At 43.9% G+C, this 20799-nt stretch overlaps 1 long non-coding RNA gene across 2 annotated transcripts; it reads left to right on the forward strand.

Annotated features, from left to right (window-relative positions):
- The first annotated feature begins 100 nt into the window (after positions 1 to 100).
- Positions 101 to 13216, forward strand: LOC307207948. 2 transcript variants are annotated; one of them, XR_013834874.1, is made up of 4 exons: positions 101 to 248; positions 2070 to 2157; positions 2534 to 2651; positions 12862 to 13216. It is a non-coding gene; the product is annotated as an uncharacterized lncRNA (long non-coding RNA). The 2 variants fall into 2 exon arrangements; XR_013834875.1 differs by lacking the exon at positions 12862 to 13216 and adding an exon at positions 5311 to 5473.
- Positions 13217 to 20799: the final 7583 nt, after the last annotated feature.

Genomic DNA, 20799 nt, shown 5'->3' on the forward strand with positions numbered 1-20799 from the left:
GCATTCGCGGCGGGTGGGGAAATGCAAATGAGAACCGAATGCGTAGGAGCCGCAGCCTCCTTGAGAGGTTTTTTTTGTATTTTTTTAGGGGCGGGGCGAGCGCGCGAGGTCGGTGTGTCCGTTGACAGGTGGCAGTTGGCCCTGCTGAGAGGAGTCGAAAAGCCAGGAAACTGAGTGCGAAAGGGGAGCAGGGAGGAAGCTTGGCGGGTGCCCTGATGAACAGGCAGGCCTCCCCCCCACGAAGAAAGGTGAGGCAACTGGATCCACAGGGGCAGCAGGTCCTGATGTAGATCACAAATGGACCATTAGGTCCATCTAGCAGTGTTTGTTTTCACTGTCAGCTGCTCTCCAGTTTGTTGCTGTTGAATTTGTATACCGCTGTTCGTCCGAAGATCACAAGGTGGTTCCCATAAAAAAGAATACTAAATAAGACAAAATACATAACAAAACATAAACCAATAACCAAGAGTCTTTTACTAGCCATACCTGGAGATGCCAAGAATCTGAACCTAGGAACTTCTCTGTGCAAAGCAGGTGCTTTACCACTGAGATATGGATCTTCCCCCAATATAATGACCGGGATCCTGAGTTAGGAACCTGCTCCATATAAGCTCAGTACTGTATTGTCAACACTGTCTGGCAATGGTTCCCCAGGGATTGAGGCTGGGACCTTTTGCATGCAAAGCATGTCCTCCGTCACTGAGCCACAGCCCTTCCCAATAACACAACTTCTTGTGTTAGGCCAGTGATGGTGAACCTTTTAGAGACCAAGTACCCAAACTGCAACCCAAAACCCACTTATTTATTGCAAAGTGCCAACCCGGCAATTTAACCTGAATACTGAGGTTTTAGTTTAGAAAAAACATCTCATACATTAACTTCTTTAGTCTTAAAAGAAAAACACAATAACAGAGCTTTCAACTGCTCACAAGCATATGATCCAAACAAAGTGAGGAAAGCTTAAAATTGACTTAAAATTATTTGGCAGAGAATTCCACACTTTAAGGATTTCATTTTCACAAGAGCTCTGTGTCCACCGTGCAAACGGGAATTCCCTGCCTTTAAGCTCCAGCCCGAGCAAGCAAGCAGGTTCTCGGTGTGGCAAGCAAGCGTTCTCGGTGTGGCCTTCTGAGCATGTGCAGAGCGGTGCCCCCCCCATCGCGCTGCCATTTCCTGAAAAGGCCTCGGGGGCTGCCCCATGTGCTAACCCTGCTCTTTTGCCCAACCCCAACCTGCTCCTACGCCCCAGGCACACCTTCACCCGCTGCCCTTGGCTGTGGTTGAGCTCAGTGAAGAAGTACGCCAGCAAGTGGGAGGTGATCATGGTGCAGCAAGGCTGGTGGGGCCCGGAGCCTCGGTGCCAGGTAAGGGGTGACGAGGATGGGGTAGAGGCGGAGGTGGCCCTGCCTGGCTACCCAGCACTGGAACAAAGTGGTTTCTTGAGGCATGCCAGCGATGCCATATTCCCCTGCTGGCTCCCGCATGACGCATGTCCTGCCTGGCGTCTCCATTGGTGCCATTGGAGGAGGAGGAAGGCTACTCAGCTGCCCAATTTGAGCTGATCTGCTGTCCTCGCCTTCTGCCGGCTCTGTGCTGGGGCGATGGCACACGGGCCCACAGAGAGGGCTCTGAGTGCCCCCCTCTGGCACACGTGCCATAGGTTCGCCACCACTGTGTTAGGCTATACAGTCCAGTACATGGGCTTGATGGGAACCAAGGATTAGCCCACAGACCAGAGTCTTTTACTTTGAAGTAGAAGATCTACAGTTGCAATTATTCCAGATTGCGCCCCAGTTCCTTTTAAACACTTGTGATCCATACTGCTGTATGTAGTCACTCAAGTTGTCCCAGCCAACACACCTTTCCACATCAGGGCTCCACTTTCAGTCTTGGGCTGTGTACATACCATGCATTTAAAACATATCCTCCCTGTGCCCTCCCCCAAAGAAAAATGATGGAAACTGTAGTGTGTTGAGGCTGCTGGTAGTTGTAGCTCTGTAAAGGGTACAGTCCCTAGGTTTCTTTCAGAGAAAATGTTCTTTAGGATTTCTGTCGAATATTGCTTCCAGGTAACCTGTTTATGGAGATTCACCCTGAATTGTGTGTGGGGAGATTAGACAACATCAACTACTTACTGAACAATCTGATGTTATACAGGTTATATACTACATTGTGTCAAACAACTGTTATCCCATATTTTATAATGCCTATACACATCACTTACGGGAAAAGTCTAATTTATGCGGAAAGCAGGTTTCTTGCCCAATGAACTTTAATAATGCAGCCTGAACTTTTTATTAATATTTTATTGAAATAATTTTAGTTACAAAAGATAAAGTAAGTGATGAAAGAAAAAAGAGGGAGAAAGAAAAAGTGCAAAAAATACAATAAGAAAAAAAGATATTGTGTAATATGGTAAACATAATTAGTTACATTTCCATACATTATTAGATAGATATAAATTACAGTTTCAGAAGTCCATTCGACTTCCAAAATGTTTGGAAACCAAAGTGTGCCTTCTGATTGGCTGCAGGAAGCTCCTGCCACCCATTGGAACTGTGCTTGATGTTCGGCTTCTGAAAATCGTTCAAAACCAGAACACTCACTTCCGGGTTTCAATGGTTTGGGAGCCAAGGCGTTTGAGATCCACGGTACAACTGTATTGTCAAAATACATATAACCTACTATATTTTGTATAAACTCATTCCAAATGTCAGTATATTTATCCAAACAAAGTCTACATCTATAAGCAATCCATATGTTGCAAGTGTTGTCATATCATCAATACAGTGGTACCTCAGGTTACATACGCTTCAGGTTACATACGCTTCAGGTTACAGACTTCGCTAACCCAGAAATATTACCTTGGGTTAATAACTTTGCTTCACGATGAGAACAGAAATTGTGCAGTGGCGGCGCGGCGGCAGCGGGAGGCCCCATTAGCTAAAGTGGTGCTTCAGGTTAAGAACAGTTTCAGGTTAAGAACAGATTAAGTTCTTAACCTGAGGTACCACTGTACACTGATTAAAGGAGATGATATATATTCCTGTGGGTTAAACCACAGAGCCTAGAACTTGCTGATCAGAAAGTTGGCGGTTTGAATCCCCATGACTGGGTGAGCTCCCGTTGCTCGGTCCCTGCTCCTGCCAACCTAGCAGTTCGAAAACATGTCAAAGTGCAAGTAGATAAATAGGTACCGCTCCGGCGGGAAGGTCAGCAGCATTTCCGTGCACTGCTCTGGTTCGCCAGAAGCGGCTTAGTCATGCTGGCCACATGACCCTCGGCCAATAAAGCAAGATGAACGCCACAACCCCAGAATCGGTCACGACTGGTCAGGGGTCCCTTTACCTTTATATATTCTTCCAGTTCATCAATGCCAGTCTCTTAGCCACAGTTAGGGCACATAGAATCTATTTTCATTGTCCGCTTCCAAACAATAGGTATATGGTTCAAAAGCATGTTTTCCTCTGAAAATTTTAAGTTTTTCCAAATACAGTGGTACCTCGGGTTAAGAACTTAATTTGTTCTGGAGGTCCATTCTTAACCTGAAACTGTTTTTAACCTGAGGTACCACTTTAGCTAATGGGGCCTCCTGCTGCTGTCGCACTGCCAGAGCACGATTTCTGTTCTCATCCTGAAGCAAAGTTCTTAACCTGAGGTACTATTTCTGGGTTAGCGGAGTCTGTAACCTGAAGCGTATGTAACCTGAAGTGTTTGTAACCAGAGGTACCACTGTAATAATATTTATATAGTCCAGCACTTTCTCTCAAAACCTATTGTATAGAGCGCTGCAGGAACATATGTTTCAAAGAGGCAATATGCTTATTAAAAATGGAAATCGGATTTGACAAAATTTATCTGGCAAGGTAAAAAGCTGCGGATTAAATACAAATTACTAACAGACAAGAAGGAGCGGGGGGAGGGGGGTTGGGCTTCCAGACCTGAGAATATATTATGATGCCGCATTCTTTAGCTGGATTAAGAACATTCTAGACTTAGAGGGCTGGAATAATAGATATGGCTGGTGTGCTTATCTAATTTACAATAAAGTGGCGGCACATAAAGAATTTCTAAGACATATAAATAGGAAATCTCTGTACAAGGTCTGGGTGAAACATCATAGGCTGTTAGAACCGAAAACCCCATAGTGGGTATCACCATTAGAAGTAAACACGGCAGGTAGACTTGCCACATACCAGCAACTTCTAAAAGAGGAACAGGGTCAATTAAAATTAAGATCGTATGAGGAGGCGACCCAATACTACACCACATGGTTACAATATCATCAAATTGCCCAAATATTTAATCAGGATAAAATAACAGATGCGCAATGTCATTTCTTTTCTCTGCACTCCTCCCAGCAGTTATTTTTCTTCTGGTCACTGCTAGGGATACATGACTTGACTGCCTGTCTCCAGACATTGCAGTTGTCTGTAAGAGATTCCCACATGGCAAGGCTGATGTTGCCAGCCTTCAGGACACATTTGCAGATATCTTTGTAATGCAGAATTGGTCTGCCAATTGGCCTGGTACCAGAAGCCAGCTTCCTCTAGATATTCCATGGGAATCTTGCCATCTTCCATTCTGTGGACGTGACCAAGCTAGTGTAGATGTCACTGAGACAGGAGTGCAAACAATCTTGGAATGCGAGCTTGAGAGAGCACATCTTTGTCTGGAATTCTGTCCTGCCATGTGATACCCCAAATCCTCCTGACGTAGCGCCTGTGGAAGGCATTGAGGCATAGCTTCTGGCGGTTGTAAGTTGCCCACAATTCGCTTCCATAAAGCAGTGTGCTCACCACACAAGTCTGGTAGACCTTCATCTTGGTATTACCCAGATGCTCCACGGAGTAGCGATATGGGGCATGGATCCAAATGCTAACAAAGCCTTAGAAATAGTGCAGAACAAGTTAATGGACTATACAGAACTAGATAAACTAACAGGAAGGATTCGAAACCGGCGGGACCATAAATTCACGGAAGACTGGAGTAAATTTACGGACTACTTGAAATGTATTTGTGAAGATCAGATGACGTTTGTAGGTTTGCAAGAAGTTTTGTGACGAGTATTATTGGAAGTATTGCAAAAATGGAGAAAGGGAAGGATGATTTGTTAAGAGATGTAAAGGCAATATAAAGTTAAGAAATGCATAAGAAGTGGTTAAAACGGTGGCTCATCAGAGGTGCTGATGGAAATCTAAAAATCGTAGAAGTGATAAGCTTTGTGGTACATTTTATTATATATATTTATATATATATATATGAAATAGTGCAGAACAAATTCCTCAGGAAAGTGCTCTTGCTCCCCAGTGGGACCCCAGCTGCTCTTCTCCGCGTGGAAGCGGATGTGACAACAATACAGGCTAGAACTGACTATCTGTGTCTAAACTATGTGAAAAGACTCCAATCTCTCTTTGGAGGAGAGATTCCCCGCTATGTCCCACACAGAACGGGAACAGACCAAATGTTGGAAGGATGGATGGATAAGAGGCACTTAAGAGATTGTCTCTTCAGGTCCAATGCAGAAAGGGATTTAACCATGATTGCCTCTACCAAAAGCTCACCATGGTTCCGACTTATCAAAACGGAGCATATCCGAGCTAGTTATCTGACAAAGCTCCCACTTGCCGTACTAAGAATTGCCTTTACAGAATTACGATTCCAATTGATGCCCTTGGCGGTGGTGGATGGTCGGTATGGCAAAGAACAGTACAAGGAGAGGCTTTGTCTGTGTGGGCAACCTTGCAAGGAGGACCTATACCACTATTTATTGCAATGTCCACTATATATAGAACCAAGAGACTGATTTATAAAAACCCCTGCTTACGAATGGAACACACTCGAACAGGGTGCAAAGGGTGAAATGGCTGCTGAGTGATGCTGATGATTTCGTAACTTATAAAGTAGCACTATATGCGTTGGCAGCTAAGAAGATCAGGAGAAAAGAACTAGATAAAATAGTGGTTAATTGCAAAGGTGATTCAGACATTTAAGCTGGCACATTCTACCTGAGAACCCCCTGCTATTCTATTGTATGCAACAAATAATTTCTAGGAGACGTGACCGTGGTTTATTGTATTTGTAGTGCCTGATGTTTTTATGGTTATTGCTGCTTTTCTTTTTGTTCCCTTTGTGAATGATGCCATGGCCTTTGGCTTGTGCAATAAAGTTTATAATGATGATGGTATTGGTTGTTAGCATTCCATTCTCCCATACCATTTTGGAGAAACGAGTCATTGCCGTAGCTGCCCTGCCAATACACTTGTCCAGCTTAGCATCAATTGAGAGATCGCTGGTTATGGTGGACTCCAGGTAGACAAAATTGTCTACCACTTTGAGCATGTGGTCACTAATGCTGATGCATGGAGTGCTGGTGACATCCTGATCCAATATGTTGATCTTTGTTAGGCTGATGGTAAGGCTGAACTCCCTGCAGGCTTGGGCAAAACAGCTGATGAGTCTCTGTAGAGGTTCCTTAAATTGTGCTATCAAGGCTAACAACATCTCTTGGATAAGGATTCACCACACTTTTGTCTTGGTGCAAAGACAGACACTTGTCGTTCCTTGTACGGCTGTGCACACCACCTTCGGTTGAGCTGAAGGCATGTGAGAGCAACAGAGAGAAGAATATGCCAAAGACTGTTGGTGAGAATACAGTCCTGTTTCACACTGCTATCTGTAGGCAAGGCATCTGAGAACCATCATATTGGACAGTGCCACACATGTTGTCATGGAAGGACACAATCATCCTGTGGCATCCTATCTTGGATAGGATCCTAGCACTCTGTCTTGTTCAGTGTATAGTCCTTTTTGGCTGACGAGGTCAAAGGCCTTCGTCAGGTCTATGAAGGCAATGTACAAGAGGCATCTCTGCTCTTGGCCTTTGTCCTGCAGCTTGCGCAGTGAGAAAATCATGTCTACTGTTGACCTCTGAGCTCTAAAGCAGCATTGTGACTTGAGGTAGACCTTGTCAGCAAGTGCCTGTAATCTATTGAGAACATCAAGAGTGAAAGCTTTCCCCACAGTACTCAGCGAGGAGATCTCACAGTAGTTGTTTCAGTCTTGGTGGTCACCTTTGTTCTTTTAAAGGCTCATGATTTTGGAGTCACACATGTCTTGTGGCATGGATCCTTGTTCTCAACACTGCAAGAGGACACAGTAGAGGTGTGTCATGTGGGAAGAACTGAAGCTGGCTTTCAGAACTTCTGTTGGGATTCCTTTCTTTCCTGGGGCTTTACCATGTACCTGAGCATTGATAGCATTCTTCAGCTTGTCATGGGATCATACTCACCATCATGCTATTAATTTCTGGTTAAATAATTGGTTGTTTTGTCTTTGAAAGCTGTTGTGTTGCATCCAGAGGCTTCCACCTTGTTACAGCACACTCTTTCACTTTCTGAAAGCCTATACCAAGGACACTGGGAATCAACCACCAATCAACAGCAACTATATTCTTCTGTTTTCTGTCTCCATGTCAGAACAATGTTTTAAACAAATCTATTACCTTCAGAGAATGCTTTCCACATTAATTTGTCTACGACAGAAACCCTGCAAATTACTGTGGATCCTGGGGCATATTCTAGGGTGCACACTTCACTAGCAAGGCCTCTTAGGCTTCACAGTTGCCCCACAGGAATGGAGAGAGTGTCCAAGAAAACATCCAATAGTCCTGTTGTCTTGGAGGGGAAGATCAGTAGCACTGAGCAAGAGATCTTTCAAAGAACTTTGGCTGCTATTATTGGCCTTGGGGAACTCCAGGTTCTTCAGAGAAGAGTTTGAAAGCATGAGAAAGTCAGAAACTGCATCAATTAATGGTAATCCATTTGTAAAACAGCCGCCTGAAGCTTCATGGTCAGGGCCCACTTCAATTCAGAAGCAGGGGGGCAGGGTCACGTCAGAAACAAGGGGGGCCAAAACTTAAAGAAAACTTCAAAAACCTCCCAATTTATAATAAAAAGACTGACAGGTCAACTGATTGTGTTGTTGCTAGCTTTATCAAGCAGCAGGGATAGGGAACCTGTGGTTCTCCAGATGTTGTTGGACTTCAAGTCCTATCAGTCCCAGCCAGCACAGCCAAATGGTCAACATCATCTGAAGGACTTTAGATTCCCCACCTTTGCCTTAAGGCAGGAATGTCCAAAGTCCATTTTGGCAGCCTAATCCAGCCCGCCAGTTGATTTTATCTGGCTCCCGGGGCAGTATATGTCCTGGGGTAAAATCCCCCCCAAAGTTCAGCAACTTCAATCCTCAAAAAAGCTCAACAACTTCAATCCTTAAAATCTGGCCCTCTTTGAAAAAAGTTTGGACACCCCTGCAGGGCAAGTCTGGCCAAAGGGGAAGGGAGATAAGAAGACCACCTGATTTATAGTCTTGCAATAAACCTCCAGAACACAGGAGATTGACATATAATGGGTCCAGCCCAGGTATCGGTTTGCAAAAATAAATAAATGTTTTTTTAACATGGGAGGGTCAAACATTAGTTCTACATTAGGCATCAGCAACTGTAAGACACAAATTTGACCAAGTTGTAGTTGGACCCCAGAACTAATAACCCACTGGCAAGAGTACTTAGAAGTCTGGAATGAGGTTCAAGCAATCCCCTGGGTAGGAAGGATGGAAGAAGCTGGGCCTACCACCAAATCATCCCTTCTTCAAAATTGCCATCTCAATAAATTAGCTGTTAATCAAGTTGTCCTAACCTAAAATAGGCACACCAAAATTCTGGGTCATTTATAAACTAAACACCTCAGATGCTGACAGAGCTGGACCTGAATCTGAACACATCCTTGCCTCAGAAAACTCAGTTAGTACCTCTCCCATTTTAGCAACCAGTTTAAAGGCTCTTTATTATGTTATGAGAACAGTGTTATGAGAGTAATCACATTTCTTTCAAAACTGCTTAGCACATAAAAATGGTGCCTAGAGTTGATGTGTGTCTGCTAAAGAACAGGAAATGGCTTAAAAGGTGATAAAGCTCAGTTCACCAGTCATTGCAGGGGGTAAAGGGACCCCTGACCATTAGGTCCAGTCGCGGACAACTCTGGGGTTGAGGCGCTCATCTCGCTTTATTGGCCGAGGGAGCCAGTGAACAGCTTCCGGGTCATGTGGCCAGCATGATTAAGCTGCTTCTGGCAGAGCAGCGCACAGAAATGCCATTTACCTTCCTGCCAGAGTGGTACCTATTTATCTACTTGCACTTTGTGCTTTTGAACTGCTTGGTTGGCAGGAGCTGGGACCAAGCAACGGGAGCTCACCCCATCGCGGGGATTTGAACCGCCGATCTTCTGATCAGCAAGCCCTAGGCTCTGTGGTTTAACCCAGAGCACCTCCCGTGTCCCTTTTATTGCAGGGGGTAGCTGTGGCTAAAAGGAGAGATAGTAAGCTACTGATTTTGAGATAGGCTTTAAAGGGCTATTTCACAGAAAGGGTCAGATGTGGCATGGACCAGCTTTTACGTATGATTCAACTCTGCATATTTTTCTGGGATAAAATTAACCCAAGAGCAAGGCTGTGCAAAGTGCTAATTCACCCCAACTCATTGTTCATGGGTGGGAAAGCAGCTTTGGAAGGAGAAACTAATTACAGTGGTACCTCGGGTTACATACGCTTCAGGTTACAGACTCCACTAACCCAGAAATAGTACCTCAGGTTAAGAATTTTGCTTCAGGATGAGAACAGAAATCGTGCTCTGGCGGCGCAGCAGCAGCAGGAGGCCCCATTAGCTAAAGTGGTGCTTCAGGTTAAGAACAGTTTCAGGTTAAGAACGGACCTCCGGACTGAATTAAGTACTTAATCCGAGGTACCACTGTACAGGGAAAGAATTAAGAAGCCACTCTTCCAGTACTGTTAAATGTATAGTCATGTTTAGAGATAAATATCACTGTATTTAGGAGGCACTACTGTTCCAGGTACCTCCTAAAACCTTACCTCAGCAAGCCTATTCTGAGTCTAAACCAACTGAGCCTCATGGGTTTGCCGATGAGAAGGCTGGCAGTTTGAATCCATGCCACTGGGTGAGCTCCCATTGCTCTGTCCCAGTTTCTGTCAACCTAGCAATTTGAAAGCATACTAGTGAAAGTAGATAAATATGTACTGTTGTGGCGGGAAGGTAAACTGTGTTTCCATGTTCTCTTGTTTCCGTTATGGTGTCCCGTTGTGCCATAAGCGATTTAGTCATGCTGGCCACATGACCTTGAAATCTGTCTGTGGAAAAATGGCAGCTCCCTTGACCTGAAAGCAAGATGAGCGCTGCACCCCATAGTCATCTTTGACTGGACTTAACCGTCCAGGGGTCCTTTACCTTTACCCTCTGGCATATAACTGAGTTATAAAGTGAAACAAACTACATTAGGGGTTGTCGTTTTTTAAGTTTAACCTTACTTTGATTTTCTCAGCTTCTTACTGTGGCCTATTCCCATTTTCAAAATGGCGTTCAGCATCTCTATAAATCTGTCACAATCATACTAAGGTACAGATTACAGGTTCCTGATGTACACTTCAATGTCACTGGACTAAAATGAAATAATTCCTTAGAAAGGTCTTTCTGCACCCTCTAGTGGTAAGGAAAAAACACAGTTCAATTGATGAACCATCTTCTCTTGGGTCTGTTCAGGTGCAGTATTTCAAGGGAACGGGACGGGCACTGAGCTTGGTTTTCATGCTCAAATACATGTATATATATTAAGTGTTCCTGAACCACAGCTGCATTAGTTTGTTGCTGCTATATTTGGTTTGAGGCTTGTTGAAATACATTTTTTTTTCCACTGGAGCCAAGCATACACCCATTTGCTACAGGAATAGCTTTCAACACATCATACCAACCCTCACTGAGCAACGAAGCTATAGAAAGGCAACATTTGAGGTTACCTAGCCCTGGACAAATTTTGGGTTTAACACTTTGAAGTAGACAGACATTGATGAAGTTATGCATGCATGGTAAAGAGAAAAAGTACCATTGTACTGAAGGGTAGCATCACTGGGTTGGGCTTACCTGCGCCTCTGGTGAATGAAGGCAGGAGTAGTTTTTACAAGGAATAGGTTGGCCCTTCTACAGTTTTGCATACTCACTGAGCATAAACAGTCCAGAATTGAAACTCAAAATAGTATTAACATATTTCCGACAACAATCCTTTAACTCAAAGCCAACCATGCAAACAGAGGTGGGAAGAGGTGTTGTGGGGTGGCCAACTCTCAAGAAACTGCAATCTACTTTCAGAATTAAAAACTGGCAGTGATCTACCCCCTTTTTGGGGGGTTCAGCTCAAAGCTTTTGAGCTTTTTTTAGGGAGGAGAAAAGCCCCGTTTTTAGGGGTTAAAAATGCTTTTTTGGGGGGGAGAAGTTCCGTGGGGGGGGGGTTAAAGGCAAGGGACGAAGGGGTAAAGTCACTCACAAAAAGATCGCTATGGATCAAAACAGCAGCACAGAGAAAGCTCCGTCTTCCCTCCCGGAGCTCATACAACAATGGAGGGCGGGGTGAGGGGGCGTGGCAGGAGTCAGTTTTATCAACGCTAAGGAAAGGGAGCCAGAGATCAACCGCGATCTACCCAAACCTCGCGGAGATCTACCAGTAGATCGTGATCGACCTGTTGGACAGCCTGTTAAGGGTGTGGCACCAGTGATGCTAAACTGGACAAGTAAACCTACCTTCAGGAAGGTGCAATGCTACAACTTCGCTTGACAGTGCAGCAGGGGTGCCGCTAGCTAGAGGCCAAACTCATTTGGTCCTCCCCAATATTTTCTTTGGGGGGACGCCTCCCCCCATGGCAGCAGCTGCAAGAGGAGGCTGAGCGCCAGAGAGTTGGAGCTGTTGGTCATTGAAGCTGCGCTGGCGCTGCATTCAGCTTTGCCCCTGGCTCTTCCTGATATCGCAACGCCACGTTGCGCGTTGTAACACACACGTGACATCACACCCACACCCCCAATCCTTGGTGCAAGTTGGTGTTTCTGCAGTGTAGCATCACTGGGTTTGGACGCACAAAAGTTTACCCAACTAGTGTGGGTCCCAGCTGCAAGTTTTTATTGTCGGAAAGCTTTCTATAAGGGATTCATCTTATAGTGCCTATTGAATGTGCTGGGGGATGGCCCGGTCACTACTCTGCATATTTCTAAGGAGGCATTTGTAGAAAAAGCAGCTGAAGTTGTGGCTGCTCTCATGGAATGGGCAGTCAGATGTTTGGGAAGAGGCAGTTTCTGTGCCTCATAGGACACACCCTTAAGCTTCTGGAAAGAGTAGTTGGTGTTACCCTCTGCCTCACGGAGGAGGGATAAAATGAGACAAAGAGAAGTTTGTTGTACATCCTTTATACAGGCAATATATACTGTTACAAAAGTTGGGCACCACCCCCACACTCTGCCAATCAGTAGCAAGTTTGCAGGGGAATCTAGGTGCTCAACCAGAGTTTGTTCTCCTTTGGAGGATTGAAGATGTGGTGCAGACTGTCATAGCTTTAAGAAATATGATTTATTCACATATTTACACCTGCAGTCTGCTGGAGGGAGTTGAAATCTTACCGCATAGTAATTTCAAGAGGGGCATTACCCCACAGCAGTGCAGCACTAAAGGCATCTCTCCCAGCGAGAATGCTGAAGGATGGATCTCCCCTTCTCTTCCTAGCATACTAAAGATATCCTTTTCCTGTGACCTCTCTCTCATACACCATCATCTTGGCAATCTCTCTTCACTCAGGCCCAAGATTCCTCTTGGATGCTCCATCCACACCTTTTGTCATGTTAACACCTCTGCTTGGCCAGGCTGGTTTGCATAAGCCAGTCCAGGGATTCCTCGTCTGACCCTGTTCTGCAGGCATGTAATTTCATTCATATCCAAAATAATCAAAATCCCACCATTTTCTAATTTCTAGGGTTAGGGGGTTCCCCCCAAACTCAAAAGCTTCAGAGACCAGCGACCATTGTGTGATGTCTTTGGGCAGAAGGTGGACAAGATTACTTCTTGTTGAAGATAGAACTTTGACAGCACATTGGCAAGGAAATTGGGATCCAATCGGTGAATCACTATGTCGCTATGGAAGATACAGAGATGCTTTACCACTAAAGGGCACTGATTTCGGAGACTGTGGGCTGCACCATTCTTCTCTTTCGGTGAAGAAAACTATTATTTTGTCTTTAGATCCAGTAAGCATCGATCCATGGAAAGATACTAGAGCATAGCTGTCAACTTACAGATTTGAAAATAAGGGACCAGGAGCCTTCAAAATAAGGGTCCTGCAGCCTCACCTGTTCCAGGCACTCCAGTCTTCCTGTCCTCCTGCAGTCTAGTCAAACATGCTGGTAGCTTCGAGAACACTGTCCAACCAACTTTGTAACCAGAGGTTCAACTGAATAGAATCTGAATCACATGCACCACAAGGCCTATGCAGCCTCAACTTAAGATGGCTCCCCAGCCTGGCTTTGCACTGCAAAGTTTGCAGCAGCACGTGCAACAAAATGGTGTCCAGCATTCAAAAACCTCTTCAGCTTGCATTTGTTGGGATTAACTAGCCACACACAAGGCATGCAAGCTCCACCCCCCAGTCGTTCTTGGACTTCTTATTGGGTGAGCAACACAGCCAAGCAACACAGTTGGAGCCTCCCTCCTCCCTGGCCGGCAGGGAGGGAGGGAGAGGAGCTGCTTCCTTCGAAATTTAAAGGGACATCATTTAAGGGACATTTAAGGGACATCCATCAATAAGGGACAGCAGCAGGACATGGTGCTGGAATAAGGGACTGTCCCTTCAAATAAGGGACACTTGACAGCTATGTACTAGAGTGTCTGCTTCCCACCGCTACTTGTAGGCTTGCCCTATGTCCGGTTTTTCCCCGGACACAACCCGCAAATTGTTCCACATTTTTTTCGGGGGGGGGGGCGGATTTTTATAATTTCCCAAAATGTCCAGGTTTTTTGCTGGGTCAAGCCTTGTAGGCGGCGGCGGGGCGCTAGAACCAGCGGCAAGGCGCCGCAGTCTCTGTGCTGCTCATTGCTCTTTCCTTCGACCCTGAAAGCGGAATAAGGAGGGCGAATATCGTCACCGCGACTTCTGATTGGCTGCTCGACTGTGGGGAGCACTTGGGTCTCTTTTCTCGCGCCAGTTTCAAGCGCTTGGGCGGGAGAGCGTGAAGATGCGGACCGGGTTTGGAGGTGCTGCAGCCGGTAGTTCGCTCCCTCCCAGCTTTGCTCCGCCATGGATTTGAGTGACAGCCCGCACGACGGGGCTGGTGGTGGTTGCCATGGAGGTTAGAGAGGCGCTGTCGTTAGGTCTGGTCTGGTCTGGTCTGGTCGGGTGGGGATGGGGTGGGAGTAAGGGGGCTGCTGGCAAAAGGGGGAAGGCACTGTGTGGCCAGGTAAGTAGGGAGTCTCGGAGAGCAGACGCTCCAGCATGGAGGGGAGAAGACAGCTGCAGCAGCGTGTGGTTATTTGCAAAACCCGTTGGGGTGCGCGCGCGCGAGTGCTGGGAAGATTGTGAATCCTCGTGTGGGAAAGGAGGCAAAGATCAGGAGGGAGGGGGACCTCTCGGCACCCGATCGAAGCCCCCCAGGACAAAATCAATAGCAGCCTCTCTCTCTCTCCCCCTGCTCCTTTCCCCAGCGCGCCTCAGCATCCCTCCTCTCACGCTTTCTTTTTCCAGCCAACGATCCCTCCCCATCCCGCACAACCACTCTTCTCTCCCCTTTTGGGGGCGCCCATCATAAAATAAGGCTGTCTTTGTCTCAGGGAGACCCTCCTTTCCTCTAACTGGGAGTTATTGATTTACCCACATCTCTGCTGCGCTTCCTGACGTTTTTTCCCCTGGCGATTTCTTTTCGCTTCCCCCCCTCTCCTTTTCTCTGCCTCTCGCCATTGCGTAGCTTTTTCAGTCCTTTGCCTTCTGCCTCCTGTCTGGACCCCCCCCCCTCCCAGCACTCCTCTCTCCTCTTCCTTCTCTTCCCTCTCTCCTCCTGGAGGGGTCCCTCTTCTATTCTCTTCCTTTTCTCTGCTTTCCCTCCTCCCACCGAAGTCTTCCCCCATCCCCCTCCATCACCGGCTGCGTCCCTTTCCCCCCCTCCCTCCAAATACAGTGTTCCACCCCCTACCCTACACTGCCCAGCCTCTGCCTAATGACTTGCTGTGAAAGCCTCACCCAGGGTCTGTCAATCTCTTTAAAACTCTCCCTGCTCATCCCATCTTCTGTTTTAGGGCCATAGTGGCAGAGTATCTGCTCTGAATGCAGGCCCCCATCTCCAGGTGGGGTGGGAAAAGGGCTCCTGTCTGAAACCCTGGACAGCTGCAGCCAGTCAGTGTAGACAATACTGACCTAGAAGGTGGCAAATGTGTCCTCTCTTTTTGCCTTTTAGAATATGGCAACCCTATTATAGGGACCAATTCTGACTTTGCCAAATTATTATTTTTTTTTATAGTAATATTTATTAAATTTTTGTATAGCCAATAAAAAACATACATAGTAACAAAATATTTTCCATTATCCACATTTCATTCTCAACTTTGGACTTCCTCACATCTCTTGTTCCTGCTTTCTAAACATAGATTTTACCAGCAAATAATTAACTTAATTCATATAATATAATTTTCCAATATTTAATATCTCAAATTTTGGGATTTAACATACTCTTATTGAAGCTTAATCATAAAATATTACTTATCCAAAATTTATCTTTTCATCTACCAATTAAATTTAAATTTATATTCTTTATTGACTTTGCCAAATTAATAGACTATCCAGAAATTTGACCAAAAGTATTTATTGTTTGCATCAGTGTTGGAATAGTAGTATGAGGTTTCATAATAAGTAAGAGTATATCATTTGAAAATAAAACTAATTTATATTCAGCTGAGTAATGGACTGCTCTATAAATCTCATCATGTTGTTTAATAATACAGGCTAGGGCTTTTAAACAGAAATTCAGAAACAAAGGTGATAATGGGCATCCTGTACGTTGACTATCTTTAGGAATCCTCCCTAGACAATGCCACCACCGTAAGGGCTGAAAATTAAAGCCTCTGGGGTGGCAGTTCTCATTATACTGCTACTGCCACTATGGAGGACAATCCAATGCTGCCTAGAGTGTGAGGGGGAAGCATCCATTACTTTGCCCAAACAAGAAAAAAAAATAGTAGATGAGCAACAAGCCCTGGAGGCCCAGGCCAGGCAAGTTGCTTGTCCCCCTCTCAGAAGCCAGTCTGTGGAGAAGAGTGTAAGGAAGGATTTATTTTGTTTGTATTTATACAAAGAAAGAACATAATATTTGGGAATGTAAAGTTCCAAGTGTAACACTAATATGTGCTGATGAGAGCTGAAGCTCAACAGCATATGGAGGGCCACAGGTTCTCCTCCCCTAGCATAGTAGGTGAAGGTACACACAGGATCATTACACAAAAATGGCAATGTTGGAGAGATCTGTAAAGGGTTTGCCCTAGCTGGGGTTTCCCAAAGGAACACCACATACACAGGCTTTAAGGGGGGCAGGGTGATTAAGACTTTAATGATACAAATGTACGTAGGGGATAGTCTCCTGAAAAATCAAAGACTGTGATTTAGTGCACTTAAACCTCATACTGCACACTGCTAGGCTACACTAGAAAGAACCCAAAACAGATCAGGTCTTTTTTCACATTTTAACAAGTTCTGGCAAGTCTCCACCTGTGTTGGAACAAAAATGGCACAATATTATGGAATGGAAAAGTTCCAAGTGTAGCACTAATATGTGCTGATGCGTGAGTAATTAAGCACCTGTAATTAGTATTATCTGTAAAATTCTAATGCTGACCTACCTCATAGAGTTATGAAGTTTGTTTTACAAGGGAAATATGGACAAAAGGAGGCAGTTTTGGACAGTGTGACATCATTTCGGCAAGGAAAACCCAAATTTGGTCTGGATTCATAATGATTTTAGCCAGTCACAAGGAGAAGATAAAACCCCATTGATAGTCTTCCATTTTTTTTTAAAAAAAACAGAATTCAAAGACAGAATGTGTGCTTCAGAAGCATTTTAATTTATAAACAGCAATTCCCATTGACTTTATTTATACCATAAAAAAGGCAATTTACAAGCAAGAAACAAGAAATCCATCAGAACAAAACAAAGCAGCACTGAAATATTCATGTCACAAAATCTAGAAACAAAACAAAAAACCGAGTACAAGATTAAAATAATCATTTGAATAAATATTCTAAAATATTTCATGCTATAAAATAATCCTTAATGGCAAGTTAGTTGCTTTTAACAGCATCCGCTTTAGCTAGCTTCATTTACTTCATATGGTGATGAAGTGTGGAGTTTGTGAGGTTACCGGTTTAATATTGCAAGGTATTGACATTGAGGTTAGTCATTCAAAGTGTTCAAATATTTATGAGGAAAAACAAAATCAATCTATAAATGTTTACTTAATAGTACAATTTTCTGATAAAACAAGTGTAGCTAGATCATGCAAATCAGCCATCAGTTTCTCCTCTAAATTGAAAGATGTGTAAACAGGCCTTCAGCAAAGTCCAAAGACTAATCTCCCAGTATGCCCAGTGGTTTTCACTCTTTTGACTCTTCAAGGATTATTTCCTGCATTGGACTGATCTGTTAGGGGACTGCTGGATTCTGAGGCATGTTCTGGAACAACGGAAGGCAGATCAGAACCTACTGGGTGGCTTGCAGTAGACCAGCAAAGGTTTCTTATTCCTAGCTCTTTGACAGCACCAAAGAGCTCTCACAGCTACTGAAACAAAACTGGTGAGGGGAAGGAAGCAGGAGTGGATTTTGGTTTGCAAGGACTGGAGCTTAGTTCTGGTACCAAAATTAAATTTCTTAGCTTATGACATCAGGCGGATAATTGGCCTTGTGGGCTAAATTAGACCCACTGGCTAGCAGTTCCTCACCACTGGCTTAGTATTTGTTCAGAGGCACCCTACACCTTTATGTTAAATATCTGTCCACCCCACTGAGCCACTGTTTTGTACCTGCTTCTGTTGTGTGTACTTGAGGCTTCTAGGGTAAAGGGGGGGGGGGGAGGGGGACCATGCTTGGTGGCTGCAAAGCTCTTCTGGGATGTATTCTCATATTCAATCTAAGTGCTCTCCAAGCTGCATGTTGGACCTTATGTCCTGCATGAACTGAAAGTTCAGCGTAGCGTGCAAGCAGTACTCCCCTGCTGGCTGCAGTATTAGGAATGGCAAGCATTTTCCCACGGAAGAGCCCCAAACTTCTAGGGAATGCAAGGGTTCTCCAGAGCACAGGGTTGTATTCAATGTTAGTCATTTGGGTTAACTGGGGCCCATTCATTCCAATGGATCTACTCTGAGTAAACCTTTGAAAATTTTGAAAACCACTGCAGCATGCTGACAGTAGGACAGCTGTGTCCTGTGTCTTAAAAGCAGATATTTATAAAGGTTATAACCACAGCCATGTTACTGACACTTTGCTCCATATCTCCAAGTAGGGACACAGAACAACTCTCTCAGACCCAATTTCCATTTAGCATTTATTATGTAAGCTTGCATAACTGATTTAATGCACCATTTTAAGGATGTCTGAGAGCGCAACAGGCTGTATAGTTTTAAGTCCTTTAAGGGTATTTAACTGAAAAAAGAGATGCATGACTGCCAAACTCTGAACATTCTGAATGACTTCACTGAACTTTGGGTTCAGTTGCTGAGTATTACTGTTGCTTACAATTCATGGAACTAAATAGACTCATTCATATATATATATATACTATATATTATATATATAAAGGATTTACACAATTCCCAAATACTTTAAAATATATAAAAATTTAATAAATAACCCTGACCAGTCTAAAAGCACCATTCAAGGGTAAAATTCCCTTAGAAAATAGATTAGGTGTTGCATATTTGAGTCCCTTTTCAGTGGCTTCAACATGAAACCCTTTCAGATGACAAAAATAAAACAGAAGTCACAGTAAACTAAAAACATACAATTCAAATAAGATAGATTTCAGTCAAGATAAAGCTCTGTCACACCCTCTTCTCCCAGCCCTTGTTTAAAAATTCGTGCTAATCTTATGTTAACCCATAACAGTTACATCATAACAACTTAATTCTGACCAGAAATAAATGAAAGACTTTCAGAATATATTTAGTTATTCTGGGAACCTTAAAAGAGACTTGTAAATAATCCAATTTAGGCTAGGAGTGCTCAATCCCAGAGGTGGTTTATGTGCACTTTAATCTCAACCCTGCATGTAGGTAATTGGCTCTTTCCTACATGCATGGTGTCTGTGCCATTGTGGGGTGATGCATATGTAAAAAGAACATTTATCCATGGTTAAAAGAAATTGTGTGTATGTGTGGACTGCTGGATTTTGCTCTTGAGAGGAGTGCACATTATCCCCTCCCACTTAACTATGATTAAAAGCCTTGACTAGTTTTAACCATGCTGAACTAGCCAGATTAAGAACCAGATGGAAACCTGGTTATAGTCTTATTCATAATTAACATCAATTCAAACATTGCTCTTGGCCAGGTGTGGTGAGATTTTGCTCCTGACCTCTGAACTGTGGCTAAAAAGAGGTCAGGTCTGCAACAACTCTAAATAAGCAAGACATGGACAAATCTGGTAAATTATTATGCTGCAAAGCATAAATAAAGGGCTGGCTAGAGGCTACTGAAATTCCACATGTCTCCCCTTAAGATGAGCATCCCTGATTTCAACTTAAACAGTAAATTCTGCCAACAGTGAAAGACAGTATCCTTTCTGCCATTAAAAGCATTCACACTTGAATACAGAACCAACTGTGAGGCGCTGTGTTGCTTTAAAAAAAAAAAATCTCACGTATTTACAAAGCTATTTTCTGAGTCTTATTTACAACTTCAATAGAAATTATATGGAAGATAAACCAGTTAAGAAAAAAATAACAGCTGCTTAAAACCACAAATATTAGCAAAAAGTATAAAATTTATTTTTGTTTTTCACAGTTTGTAAATAGGTTAAAACATCTAGAGGAGAAAAAAATGACACTGTCACTGTTTTTATTATTCTTCACATTGTCTATGTAGCTAAAAAGGTAGTTTGAGAGACTCAATTATGAACCGGCCTGCATGATTTCACATATTTTCAACCCAATATTTAATCTTACTGGTTTTCTTGGTTTTTGTGTTCATTTTAAATGAAATACACTAACAGTTGCACACTAATCAAAACTGTACAGCAATCAGTACTGCACAGTATTTTCAGAATTCACCTAAAATAATTCACTGCATGCTTTTCATCCTGGTGGACAGAAGATATGAATTTCAAAGGATAAAAAGATGGCACCCCATTACCATAGAACCATAATGTGACAAGGCACGATTTAGATGCTGCTGCCTGACTTGAAGCTTTGTCTGCTAGTCTCTTGTGTGTTGCAGCACATCTAGGGCAAAATCCAAGGAAGACAAAAGCTGCTTCAACACAAAACTTTCTGCCCTACACACAGGCAATCCCCAGCCATTTTACAGACACTGTGCACTAATGTATACAACTGAGACAGGGAACTGGGAGGCTACAGGAAGCCAGCAGCTCCTCCAATCAAACAGCATTTTGCCAGCTGCTACAATCTCCGGAGGTACTGCTGAGTGTGGGTAGAATGCTAAAACAGTATTCCTATGTCAAATTCCTTCAGAAATGTGTACACACAGTGTGTAATGTTGTGCTGTATCTTCACCCATTGATGATGTGGAGGGGAATGCATAATGTGATGATGCATCAACTTAGGATAGATGCTGCATGTGGGGTGGGGTGAAAATGGGACATGGGACTACCACTAAAATAGAAAACTGCACATGTCTGCAGTTCTGCACCTCCTATAATTGCCTTGT

Source organism: Podarcis cretensis, assembly GCF_951804945.1.
Source record: "Podarcis cretensis genome assembly, chromosome: Z".
In the NCBI taxonomy this organism is placed as follows: domain Eukaryota; kingdom Metazoa; phylum Chordata; class Lepidosauria; order Squamata; family Lacertidae; genus Podarcis; species Podarcis cretensis.